Below are 13746 nucleotides of genomic sequence, written 5' to 3'. Positions count from 1 at the left end.
GATCCCTGCCAGATCAGAAAAATATCGTCAATGTAACGCATTCAGAGGAGGACGCGATCCATTGACGACTGCCTATCGTGTAGGTTGAGGTCTCTCTCCCATAACCCCAGGAGCAGATTGGCGTACGAGGGGGCGAAAGAGGCCCCCATGGCTGTTCCCTGGAGCTGCAGGTAGAAAGACCCTTTGAAAGTGAAAAAATTATGGGTTAAAGAGAGCTCAAGAAGTTCCAATACAAGTGCCACAATGTCAGCTGGTAAATTTGAACTTGAAAGAAAAAATCTAGTGGCCCTAATTCCATCAACATGCCTGATGCTGGTGTAGAGCGACTCAATGTCGCCCGCCACCAGCATCAAATCTCTGCCTATGCTCAGGCCATCCACCCTTTTCAGGAGATCCCCAGTATCCAACAAAAAAGACGGTAGCGTCTCCACAAGCGGTTGTAGCTTGGAGTCTATCCATAAATTTACGTTTTCCAAGAAGTTACCTGTGCCAGAAATAATCGGGCGCCCCGGGGGGACTTTTGAATTTTTGTGTAATTTTGGAAGGAGGTAAAGGGTTGCTATCGAGGGCTTCACGACCTGTAGCGCCGAAGCCAGCTCCCTAGTTATAACCGCATTATCAACCGCTGTTTTGATAATTTTAGAAAGTTTCAAGGTAAATGATTGGAGTGGATTGAAGGTAAGACGTTTATAACAGGATGTGTTATCGAGCTGATGGTATGCTTCTTTTTCATATAATGTGGTAGGCCATATTACAATATTGCCGCCATTATCAGCTGGCTTCAGCACCACGTCAGGGAGCCCCCGAAGCAACCGCAACCTCTCTCTTTCACTAATAGTCAGGTTATCATGCTCAATATGTTGGGGAATTTGATTAAATTCCTTGGTTACCACCTGTACAAACATATCTATACTGGCACATGAAGCAAATGAGGGAAACTTCTTGGACCGAGGTTTGATGGAACTGGGGATCTTACCTCCTTCAGCTAGTGAGGATTCGTGAGCACGTATTGGGCATTCAGGCGGCAGTTGGTCACTCGGATGTATCCACACTTAGGACCATTTCCCGTCACTTTAAATTACATCATGACTATGACGGCACACTTCTCAAAGTGCGGGGTATAGATTTGCTTACAAATACTGCCAGAGGTGGAAAGATGAGTCAACGTTTGGCACAATTAGAAGCCCGTTGGATTTGGGCTCTGGATACTGTCCATCCCAAAGGGTTAAACGAACACCTCAGTTTCGTCCCTTTTCTGTGATCGCCCACTGCTGACTCATGTGCATCGTTGTATTATTTTATCATTGTTTTATCATTTTTTTATTCATTTGTGTTTTTTAATCTATCCTAGATGTTCGTACATTTATCTGCATGTCCCGTTCAGACATATTGTGGGCATTATTTTTTTCCCATCTTGCTATATATGCAATATATGATCTGCCTCCGTTTACATCCATCTCCAATTATGAAGATATAAGCAATCTCTTCTATGAAGATATACTTATCTACACTGCATCTACTATGGCTGCGTAAAATCGATATCTGTGTGCTTTGAACTGAAGAAATATTATTATTACCTTTTGTGGTTGTTGATACATTCTACTATACCTGTTTATTTTCTTTGAAATTATTATGTATTATTTTTGAATGTATCTAATATATATTGGGATATTATTCATCCCGTTATTTGTAAACATTGTATATTCTGCTGCCACATCTGTATACACTGTGTTCCAAATTATTATGCAAATAATATTTTCTTAGATTTTCCCAAATTACCTATATGAATTGCAGTCATTGTAATTTTCCAGTCAAATAACTATTAGAGTACAATTGAAAAGTTTTTGTACAAACTGCCTATGATAACAGTATATTTAAAAAAAAATAAAACACTCAAACTGCACTCAAAATGCATGTTCCAAATTATTATGCACAGCAGAGTTTTCAACCTTTTCATTTTAATAATGAACAAAAAAATGGTCATTTTTGAAATTATAAGCATTAGCAGGTTATTACAAACTGAAATCAAACAGTTTTCAACTCAAAACTTTATTTTAGGTGATGTAACATTTGTACATAGGACCCCTTGTTCAAAAGGAGCTTCTGAACTCTCTCATTCATTGAATTTGTCAGGTTTTGGATGGTTTCTGCTTCAGTTGTTTTGCATGAGGACAGAATACCTTCCCAGAGCTGTTGCTTAGATGTGAACTGCCTCCCGCCATCATAGAAACTCCTTTTGATGATGCTCCAGAGGTTCTCAATGGGGTTGAGGTCAGGGGAGCATGGGGGCCACACCATAAGTTTGTCCCCTTTTATGCCCACAGCAGCCAGAGATGCAGATGTGTTATGTGCAGCATGAGACGGGGCATTATCATGCATGAAATAATCTTGATGGTCCAGATGGATGGAGTGGAGGATGGCTGGTTGATGGACACCCCATGCAAACACGGCTACGGCGCCAACAAGGAGGAGGTGGAGTAATGTTTTGGGCTGGAATCATGGGGAGAGAGATTGTCGGCCCTTTTAGGATCCCTGAAGGGGTAAAGATGAACTCCATAATGTATGTTGAGTTTCTCAAACAGCACTTCCTGCCATGGTTCAAGAAGAAGAACCGTGCATTCCGCAGCAAGATCATTTTCATGCATGATAATGCCCCGTCTCATGCTGCACATAGCACATCTGCATCTCTGGCTGCTGTGGGCATAAAAGGGGACAAACTTATGGTGTGGCCCCCATGCTCCCCTGACCTCAACCCCATTGAGAACCTCTGGAGCACCATCAAAAGGAGTGTCTATGATGGCGGGAGGCAGTTCACATCTAAGCAACAGCTCTGGGAGGGTATTCTGTCCTCATGCAAAACAATTGAAGCAGAAACCATCCAAAACCTGACAAATTCAATGAATGAGAGAGTTCAGAAGCTCCTTTCGAACAAGGGGTCCTATGTGCAAATGTAACATCACCTAGAATAAAGTTTTGAGTTGAAAACTGTTTGATTTCAGTTTGTAATAACCTGCTAATGCTTATAATTTCAAAAATGACCATTTTTTTTGTTCTTTATTAAAATGAAAAGGTTGAAAACTCTGCTGTGCATAATAATTTGGAACATGCATTTTGAGTGCAGTTTGAGTGTTTTATTTTTTTTTAAATATACTGTTATCATAGACAGTTTGTACAAAAACCTTTCAATTGTACGCTAATAGTTATTTGACTGGAAAATTACAATGACTGCAATTCATATAGGTAATTTGGGAAAATCTGAGAAAATTTTATTTGCATAATAATTTGGAACACAGTGTATATGTGATTTGTTTACTGTTCTACTTCCAGCGAGCCCCTTTTGATGTTTCTTTGCCAGGTATATGAATTGCTTTGAGCTTGTTCTGAGATGGATTTTCTCCTACCTATTTATACCATAAGCATGCGGGTCAGTTATATTTTCCTTGACTATTCACCCGATTAGCCTCTGCATGGTTGCCCTGATGACCAAGCACGCTTGCGTGTCACGTTGACTGCGCGCCTCCCGGCTCACGGCGTCTTGTTGTGAGAACCTGCGAGACGGTCAGCTGACCGCCACGTGGGTATCACGTGATTCCGACGCCGCGGCTCGCTCCGCCCATCGTGACGCGATAAGCGTCATCACTAGTGTTGAGCATTCCGATACTGAAATATCGGGTATCGACCGATATTCGCTGTATCGGAGTTCCGATACTGAGTTCCGATACTTTTACAATATCGAATACCGGAATCGGAAGTTCACATAATGCCTGCGCTCTGCAGTGTCTCCGAAGGATGACAAGCTGGATGGCAGCGCTCAGCTGCGATCCAGCCTGTCATTAGAATGCCATCCCAGCGTGGGAGAATTCTCCTGCTCAAGCGCTGACATTACATTATCTCCCTTACATTACAATTAAATGGAATAGCAGGAATTAATATTTTTTTAAGACTTTAATGCCAAGGCCATGGTGGTTGTGGCATTACAGTGGTTGCCCAAATCGATGGGAACAGTGCTCACAGTGAAACATGAAAAGCCGGCAATTCAGCAGCGGCATACACCGGTTCCCGACAATTTAGAACAGAAAGAATAGAGCTTCACACATAGATTAGATAGATAGAAACATGTCAGTCACATATATAAGAAGTACAGTGACAGTGTTGGTTACTGTACTTGTCATTTTGTGTTAAAGGATTTATTTAAAAAAATAATAGTGTTTTCATGCACCGTCTCTTTAAAAAAGCCGGCCGGCAATTCAGCATCGGTACCCGACAATTTAGAACAGAAAGATAGAGCATCACACACAGATTAGATAGATAGAAACATGTCAGTCACATATATAAGAAGTACAGTGACCGTGTTGGTTACTGTACTTGTCATTTAGTGTTAAAATAAAGGATTTATTAAAAAAAAATTGGCGTGGGGTTCCCCGTAATTTTAGTCTCTAGCGGAGGTTAAGCAGACGGCTGGGGCAGATGTTTGAAGCCTGGGAAGGGGGTAATACCCACGGAGCTTCCCAGGCTACTAATATCAGCCCCCAGCTGAATACCTAGCCTTTACTAGCTATTAAAATGGGGGACCCCCAAAAAAATGACGTGGGGTCCCCCCTATTTTAATAGCTAGCAAAGGCTAGGCAGACAGCTGGGGGCTAATATTAATAGCCCAGGAAGGGTGCCATGAATATTGGCCCCCTCCCAGGCTAGAAACACCAGCCGTCAGCCGCCCCAGAAATGGCGCATCCATAGGATGCGCCAATTCTGGCACTTAGCCTCGCTCTTCCCAATGCCCTGTAGCGGTGGCAGTGGGGTAATAGGGCTGGGGTTGATGTCAGTTTATAATGCCAGCTGACATCAAGCCCAGGTTAGTAATGGAGAGGCGTCTATAAGACACCCCCATTACTAACCCCATAGTCAAAGTTAAAAAAAAAACACAAACACCCAGAATAAAGTCCTTTAATTGAAATAAACACACAATTCTTTATTGTTCTAAGTTAAACCATACTTACCGTCACACCCATTCCAGCTGAAGCCAACGATCTCTTGCAATAAAAGTAAAATAATAAAGCAACATCATCCTTACCTTTCCTTGGTTCCCAGGACGGCTTCAGCTCTGCTACATTCACATGACAGGCTGGATCGCAGCAGAAAGCTGCCATCCAGCCTGTCATGCCGCAGGCAGACACTGAGAAGCGCAGGCATGCTTGCGCTCCTCAGTGTCAGGCTGTGACGGCATCCAGATGAGCCGACCATTAACTCAGCTCACCTCATGCACGTCACTGACAGCGTGGGAGAATTCTCCTGCACATGTGGTGAGCGTGAGAGACTCGGCTCATCTGGATGCCGTCACAGCCTGACACTGAGGAGCGCAAGCATGCCTGCGCTTCTCAGTGTCTGCGGGATGACAGCCTGGATGGCAGCTTTCGGCTGCGATCCAGCCTGTCATGTCAATATAGCAGAGCTGGAGCCGTCCTGGGAACCATTGAAAGGTAAGGATGATGTTGCTTTATTATTTTTCTTTTATTGCAGGAGATCGTTGGCTTCAGCTGGAATGGGCGTGACGGTAGGTATAGTTTAATTTAGAACAATAAAGAATTGTGTGTTTATTTCAATTAAAGGACTTTATTCTGGGTGTTGTGTTTTTTTTTAAATACTTTACTAGAAATTCATGGCGGTCATGTCTAATATTGGCGTGACCCCATGAATTTCGGGCTTAGGGCCAGCTGATAATACCAAGCTGGCCCTAACCCCTTTATTATCCAGTGAGCCACCGCACCAGGGCCCTGGATGAGTTGGGTAGAGCGCCAGAAGATGGCGCTTCTATGAACGCGCCATTTTCCGGGGTGGCTGCGGACTGCAATTTGCAGCGGGGGAGGCCCAGAAAGCTTGGGTCTCCCTGCGCTGCAGATTCCAGCCCCCAGCTGCCTAGTTGTACCTGGCTGGACACAAAAATAGGGCGAAGCCCCACGTATTTTTTTTTTCAATTATTTCTTGAAATTCATGAAATAATTAAGAAAAAAAGGGCTTCCCTATATTGTTGTGTTCAACCAGGTACAAATAGGCAGCTGGTGGTTGGGGGCAGCCCGTTCCTGCCTGCTGTACCTGGCTGGACACAAATATAGTGCGAAGCCCCACGTCAATTTTTTTTTAATTATTTCATGAAATTCATGAAATAATATAACAAAAAGGGCTTCCCTATATTGTTGTGTCCGGCCAGGTACAAATAGGCAGCTGGTGGTTGGGGGCAGCCCGTTCCTGCCTGCTGTACCTAGCTGGACACAAATATAGGGCGAAGCCCCACATCAATTTTTTTTTTATTATTTCATGAATTTCCTGAAATAATTAAAAAAAATTTACGTTGGGCTTCGCACTATATTTGTGTCCAGCCAGGTACAGCAGGCAGGAACGGGCTGCCCCCAACCACCAGCAGCCTATTTGTACCTGGTTGGACACAACAATATAGGGAAGCCCTTTTTTTTAAATTATTTCATGAAATAATTTAAAAAAAAAATACGTGGGGCTTCGCCCTATTTTTGTGTCCAGCCAGGTATAACTAGGCAGCTGGGGTCTGGAATCTGCAGCGCAGGGAGGCCCAAGCTTTCTGGGCCCCCCCCCCCGCTGCAAATTGCAGTCCGCAGCCACCCCAGAAAATGGCGCGTTCATAGAAGCGCCATCTTCTGGCGCTGTACCCAACTCATCCAGGGCCCTGGTGCGGTGGCTCACTGGGTAATAAAGGGGTTAGGGCCAGCTTGGTATTATCAGCTGGCCCTAAGCCCGAAATTCATGGGGTCACGCCAATATTAGACTTGACCGCCATGAATTTCTAGTAAAGTATTTAAAAAAAACACAACACCCAGAATAAAGTCCTTTAATTGAAATAAACACACAATTCTTTATTGTTCTAAATTAAACCATACCTACCATCACGCCCATTCCAGCTGAAGCCAACGATCTCCTGCAATAAAAGAAAAATAATAAACCAACATCATCCTTACCTTTCGATGGTTCCAAGGACAGCTCCAGCTCTGCTACATCGAGATGACAGGCTGGACCGCAGCAGAAAGCTGCCATCCAGCCGGTCATGCCGCAGGCAGACACTGAGAAGCGCAGGCATGCTTGCGCTCCTCAGTGTCAGGCTGTGACGGCATCCAGATGAGCCGAGTCTCTCACGCTTACCGCATGTGCAGGAGAATTCTCCCACGCTGTCAGTGACGTGCATGAGGTGAGCTGAGTTAATTGTCGGCTCATCTGGATGCCGTCACAGCCTGACACTGAGGAGCGCAAGCATGCCTGCACTTCTCAGTGTCTGCCTGCGGCATGACAGGCTGGATGGCAGCTTTCTGCTGCGATCCAGCCTGTCATGTGAATGTAGCAGAGCTGAAGCCGTCCTGGGAACCAACGAAAGGTAAGGATGATGTTGCTTTATTATTTTACTTTTATTGCAAGAGATCGTTGGCTTCAGCTGGAATGGGTGTGACGGTAAGTATGGTTTAACTTAGAACAATAAAGAATTGTGTGTTTATTTCAATTAAAGGACTTTATTCTGGGTGTTTGTGTTTTTTTTTTTTACTTTGACTATGGGGTTAGTAATGGGGGTGTCTTATAGACGCCTCTCCATTACTAACCTGGGCTTGATGTCAGCTGGCATTATAAACTGACATCAACCCCAGCCCTATTACCCCACTGCCACCGCTACAGGGCATTGGGAAGAGCGAGGCTAAGTGCCAGAATTGGCGCATCCTATGGATGCGCCACTTCTGGGGCGGCTGACGGCTGGTGTTTCTAGCCTGGGAGGGGGCCAATATTCATGGCACCCTTCCTGGGCTATTAATATTAGCCCCCAGCTGTCTGCCTAGCCTTTGCTAGCTATTAAAATAGGGGGGACCCCACGTCATTTTTTTGGGGGTCCCCCATTTTAATAGCTAGTAAAGGCTAGGTATTCAGCTGGGGGCTGATATTAGTAGCCTGGGAAGCTCCGTGGGTATTACCCCCTTCCCAGGCTTCAAACATCTGCCCCAGCCGTCTGCTTAACCTCCGCTAGAGACTAAAATTACGGGGAACCCCACGCCAATTTTTTTTTTAATAAATCCTTTATTTTAACACTAAATGACAAGTACAGTAACCAACACTGTCACTGTACTTCTTATATATGTGACTGACATGTTTCTATCTATCTAATCTATGTGTGATGCTCTATCTTTCTGTTGTAAATTGTCGGGTACCAGTATATGCCGCTGCTGAATTGACGGCTTTTCATGTTTCACTGTGAGCACTGTTCCCATTGATTTGGGCAACCACCTCCCCCAATACATTCTACATTATTGTTAGTTGTTTTCCTTCATGTAGAAGTAACCTACAAGGAAAGAGAGGATTTATTTTCATTCCGATATTTGTGTCCCATTGACTTGCATTGGTTTCCGGTATCGGAATCGGCGATATCCGATACTTTTTGGGTATCGGCCCGATCCAATCTGATCCGATATTTCCTGATATCGGAAGGTATCGCTCAACACTAGTCATCACAGGTCCTCAAGGCTAAGTGGAAACCGCTGTGCGGCGTCCAACGGAGGCTCCCCTTGCATATATAAAAAGGACTGTTGACATGCAGTGACATACCCCCTGAGGAAGGCTCGCCGAAACGCGCGTTGGGGTGGGTACTCACCCCCCAGCTCTTGGCCCACTGTCTACATTGGACTTGAAGGTATTGATAGGCATTCATCCACATTGTCTCTGTATATACTGCCCTATATGGTACTAGCTCACTATCTATGAGCATGTGCTCTTTACTTTAAACTGGTCTTGTATATACTGCTTTTATGGCTGCTTCGTCTGACTCAACTGTTCATTATATTTTGCAAGCTATATATATAACAATTGAAGACCCTGTTTTTTGCCTAAAAATTACATGAAGATATTGTTGTGTGATTGCCTATATTGGCTTTATATATATTATTCTACATGATAGCTAGTTGGGCTGACTAATCTACTATCTATGTATTTGTACTCTGTCTCTAACTGGTTTTATATACATTGCTTTTTATGTCAGTTTTTTCAAAATTGAAGACCATGTTTCAGTAAACGTACCTTCACTATTTTTTGTGGGGCCTTTTATGCTGGGGGCTTGAGGTACCCCTTTTTTCAATCTTGTACATGAACATTTGTGTGCTGTGCTCCGTGTGTAACCTTATTGATCTTTTATCGACCTATAACTAATAAAGATTGTATTTTTACTCTTTTAAGTACATTGTGGGCCTTTATGTTGCATTTTTTCTTTCGTATTTTCCATCTGTCCTTTAGTAGATGTAGTACTATTCTCTGCCTATAGATGGCAACCATTCATCAGGTAGACTGCTTACTCTGCGCAATGTTTAAAAAAAAAAAAAAAAAAGAATTGACACGTGTCTTTTTTTTTTTTTTTTTTTTTTTTTTTTAAAGCTGCTTTCATGTCACATACTGAAATTAATTATTAGAGATATTGCGAGATACTGACATTACAAGACCTATGTTTAGTATGTTATTTGCAGTGTGTTCTTAAATGCCACTTAAAGTGAGTCATGGAGCACCATGAGGACACTTATGGGGAAACTGTCTTCTGTTAAAGTCTGTGTGTCCTTAGGAGTCTTTGGGTCAGATTTATCCAAACTTTTACACCAATATTCTGATGTAAAAGGGTCTGAAATTTTTTTTAAACTTTTGGCACAACTCTAGGCTGCATTAAAATATTGCGTCTTTTGGTGTTCTCGCGCCATTTTCAACCAGCTCCAACAAAGTGGGCAGAGCTGTGACGGAATGAGAGCATGATAACCACTGCTCATCATATTTATGACGTGCGGCGGCATTTACTACGCCACAAAATCTTACTCCAACAGGGACTGGAGTAGGATTTGTGGCAAAGTGCATGCCACTCGTCCGGCGATTCTGATTGATTAAAATATGTGTACGACTATTAATGAGTCGGGTGCATCTAACTTCAGCATATCTTCTCAAGACCGGCGTGAACATCACTGAACTTAATTACTCGGGACCAGAGTGTTTAGCAGTTTTGTAATTTTGTGTTCAAAGGAAAAAAGTTGCTTTCTTTTAACACACATGACAGTAATGGCACAAAGCTGCTATCACCAAAAGTGTCAGGGAATATGTTTCTGGGTGTAAGTGTAATGAAAAGAGCACATCACCAACTCACAAACTTACATTTACACATCTAACTATGCCATGAAATACTGTCTGATAGATGAGCCCCCTAGATATTTGTCTCTTAAGGGTATGTTCACACAGGGTTTTTTGATGAGGACAAATTCAATGTCCATGTCGGGAATCCATGTAGTTTTTTAAAAAAGTTTTGAGATCTAACCTTGTTTTTGAAGAGTTTATTGATGTCCTTTTGAAGAGGATTTTCAAGTATTTTCCCCCACAGCTTTTTGCAGCCTTTTAACATGTCACTATAGAGTTTGGAGCAGATTTCGTGAGAAATACACGTCATATAAGTGACCTTTCCTTACTTCTTTTTTTTCTTCCAAAGATTTGTATGTGTTTTTTAAAAAACATTCTACAGGGGGAAAAAACTATATAGCTGTATAAAGGGCAATGTGGATTTTCCGTTGATATCAAGAGGAAGAGTTTTTGAAGCGTATATGTCGTGTAGCATCGGCGTCTCTGCCCCTTGCTAGGCAGAGATGCTGTCCCTCTCACCTCCCCGCTCCTGGCGCGGCATCCTCCAGCGCTTCTCTCCCCGCTGCTTCCGGCACGTGCTCCTTCCCCGGCAGTGTGCTTAGGGCGCGCGCGCTCTCCCCCTCTCTTAAAGGGCGCGCGCCGTCCTAAGGAGTCCCCGGCCAATTGCCGTTGGACCTCCCATATTTAAGGCACCTCCTCCAAAATGGAGGTGCCCGAGCAATGTTGTTGCAAAGCCTATCAACTCTGCTTCAGCCCTCAGGTCCCGTTACCAGATACCTGCCAGTTACCTGCCAGAATCCTGCTTGATTCCTGCCTGATACCTGTCTATCTGCTTGCATTTCTGCGGTCCGACAGTCTGCCTACCAGCACCTGCCAGTCTGTCTATGGATCAGTCTGCCCGCTCACCTGGGAGCGCCCACCTGCTACCTGCCTGCTAGCCTACCTGGAGGCTCTGCCGTCACTTGCCGTGACCACCTGCCAGCCAGCCATGAGACTCTTACCCGCTCACCTGGGAGCGCTCACCTGCTAGTCTACCTGGAGGCTTAGCTGTCACTTGCTGTGACCACCTGCCTGTCCAGAGACTCTTGCCCGCTCACCTGGGAGCGCCCACCTGCTACCTGCCTGCTGGCCTACCTGGAGGCTCTGCCGTCACTTGCTGTGATCTCCCGCCTGTCCAGAGACTCTTGCCCGCTCACCTGGGAGCGCTCACCTGCTACCTGCCTGCTAGCCTACCTGGAGGCTCTGCCGTCACTTGCTGTGACCACCTGCCTGTCCAGAGACTCTTGCCCGCTCACCTGGGAGCGCTCACCTGTTACCTGCCTGCTAGCCCGGAGGCTCTGCTGTCACTTGCCGTGACCACCCGCCTGTCAAGAGACTGTTCCCGTCACTTGCCGTGTCCGTTCTGTCCTTCTACCCTGAGACTGTTCTTGTCACCTGCCGTGTCTACCTTCCTGCCTTCCCTGGGAGCCACCTGCCTCCTTACAAAGACTGCCCCTTTGTATAATAGCTCAGAGGTTCCACCTCCCAGACCCGTAACAGTTTGCTCGGGCCATGGAACCCGGTGGCACCCAAGCTCCCTCGCTCTCTGACCTATACCATGAAGTCTCCCGTCAGAGATCCCAGCAGGAGTCCATCCTGAACCACCTGCGGAATGTCAACTCCCGCCTGGACACACTGACTGCTCCACCAGCAACCACCGCTAGTGTCACGACTAGCACCCTGGCAGCGCCGCTGCCCGCCAATACCATGGCATCCTACCCCGGACCCCGGCTTTCTGCACCTCCTCGCTTCGGAGGTGACCCCGCTCAAGCTCGGGGCTTCATAAACCAGTGCACCCTGCACTTTGAACTCTTGGCTCACCAGTTTATCTCCGACCGGGCCAAAGTGGCATTCATTATGTCCCATCTCACTGGGGAGGCACTGGCATGGCTTAACCCCCTGTGGGAGAGAGGGGACCCCCTGGTGTCCGACCTGTCGTCTTTCCTCACTCCTTTCCGGAGAGTCTTCGATGACCCGGGACGAAAGACCTCATCTGCCTCCTCTTTGCTACGTCTCCGCCAAGGGAGTCTCACCGTGGGTCAATATGCCATACGGTTCCGCACCCTCGCTTCTGAGCTTGCCTGGGATAATGAGGCCCTGGTGTCCGTCTTCTGGGAGGGTCTTTCCGGTCGGGACATTCCTACCACCCTGGATGACCTGGTGTCGCTGGCTACCCGGATTGACATCCGGTTTCAAGAACGCACCAAAGAGACCACCCGTGAGAGAAGGTTTCCCCGCCTAGCTCCTACTTTCCAGAAACCTGTCTCCTCTTCTGTCACTCCCCGGGCGCACTCACCCGAGTCCATGCAGATCGACCAGACCAAGATGGTCAAATCTCGCCAAGAGTCACGCCGAGCCGAGGGGAGCTGCTTTTATTGTGGCAGTAAGGAGCAGCTGATTCGTTCCTGCCCGGAGAGGCCAGGAAACTCCAGTGTCTAGGACCGCTTGGAGAGGCCGCCCTAGACAAAAATAAGTACTCTCCAACCCTGACTTTGTCTGTATCTATCTCCTGGGGAGAGAACCGTCATTTTGAACTTGCCCACCTGGATTCTGGATCCGCGGGAAACCTCATCTCCCAGTCCCTGGTTGAGAAATACCGTATTCCCACCAAGTCTCTGGCTGAACCTTTGTCAGTCGCCTCCGTGGATGGAAGACTCCTTCCGGTGACCATCCTGCTCGTCACGGAACCCATAACCCTGCAGGTGGGAATGCTGCACTCTGAGGTAATCTCCTTCCATGTGTTGCCCGGACTCTCCCACTCCCTATTGCTATGACTACCTTGGCTCCAGTCACATGAACCCGTGTTGAACTGGCATTCCGGTGAAGTACTCCGGTGGGGGCCGGTCTGCCATAAGACCTGCCTGGTTCCGGTTCGTCCGGTTCGTCCTCCACCTACCCCAGCTAATTTACCCGGTCTTCCGGCTCCTTACTGGCCCTATGCTGACGTCTTCGGTAAAAAGGAAACAGAGACATTGCCACCTCATAGGCCATATGATTGCCCGATCGACCTGGTACCTGGCGCCACTTCACCCCGTGGGCGTATTTATCCGTTGTCTGCGGCTGAAACCCGGGCCATGTCTGAGTACATAGAGGAGAATCTGGCCAGGGGATTCATCCGGAAGTCTACTTCCCCGGCTGGAGCCGGATTCTTCTTTGTCAAAAAAAAAGATGGCTCGCTACGCCCCCGTATTGACTATAGAGGACTCAATCAGATCACGGTTAAAAATAAATACCCCCTTCCGCTCATCTCTGAGTTATTTGATCGCCTTAAAGGTGCCAGGATCTTTTCCAAGCTGGATCTACGTGGAGCGTATAACCTGGTCCGTATCCGTCAGGGAGACGAGTGGAAAACGGCATTTAATACCCGGGACGGACACTATGAGTACCGTGTGATGCCCTTCGGTCTCTGCAATGCTCCCGCAGTCTTCCAAGAACTGGTCAACGACATCTTTCGTGACCCTCTTTACTCCTGCGTGGTGGTATACCTGGACGACATCTTGGTCTTCTCTCCGGATCTTCCCACATACCGGAGGGATGTTCGCCAGGTCC

Source organism: Phyllobates terribilis, unplaced genomic scaffold (assembly GCF_046119375.1).
Source record: "Phyllobates terribilis strain yellow unplaced genomic scaffold, ASM4611937v1 Scaffold_3__8_contigs__length_932513732, whole genome shotgun sequence".
Lineage (NCBI taxonomy): Eukaryota > Metazoa > Chordata > Amphibia > Anura > Dendrobatidae > Phyllobates > Phyllobates terribilis.
The sequence above is the reverse complement of the archived record's forward strand: the minus strand, read 5'-3'. Positions refer to the sequence as shown.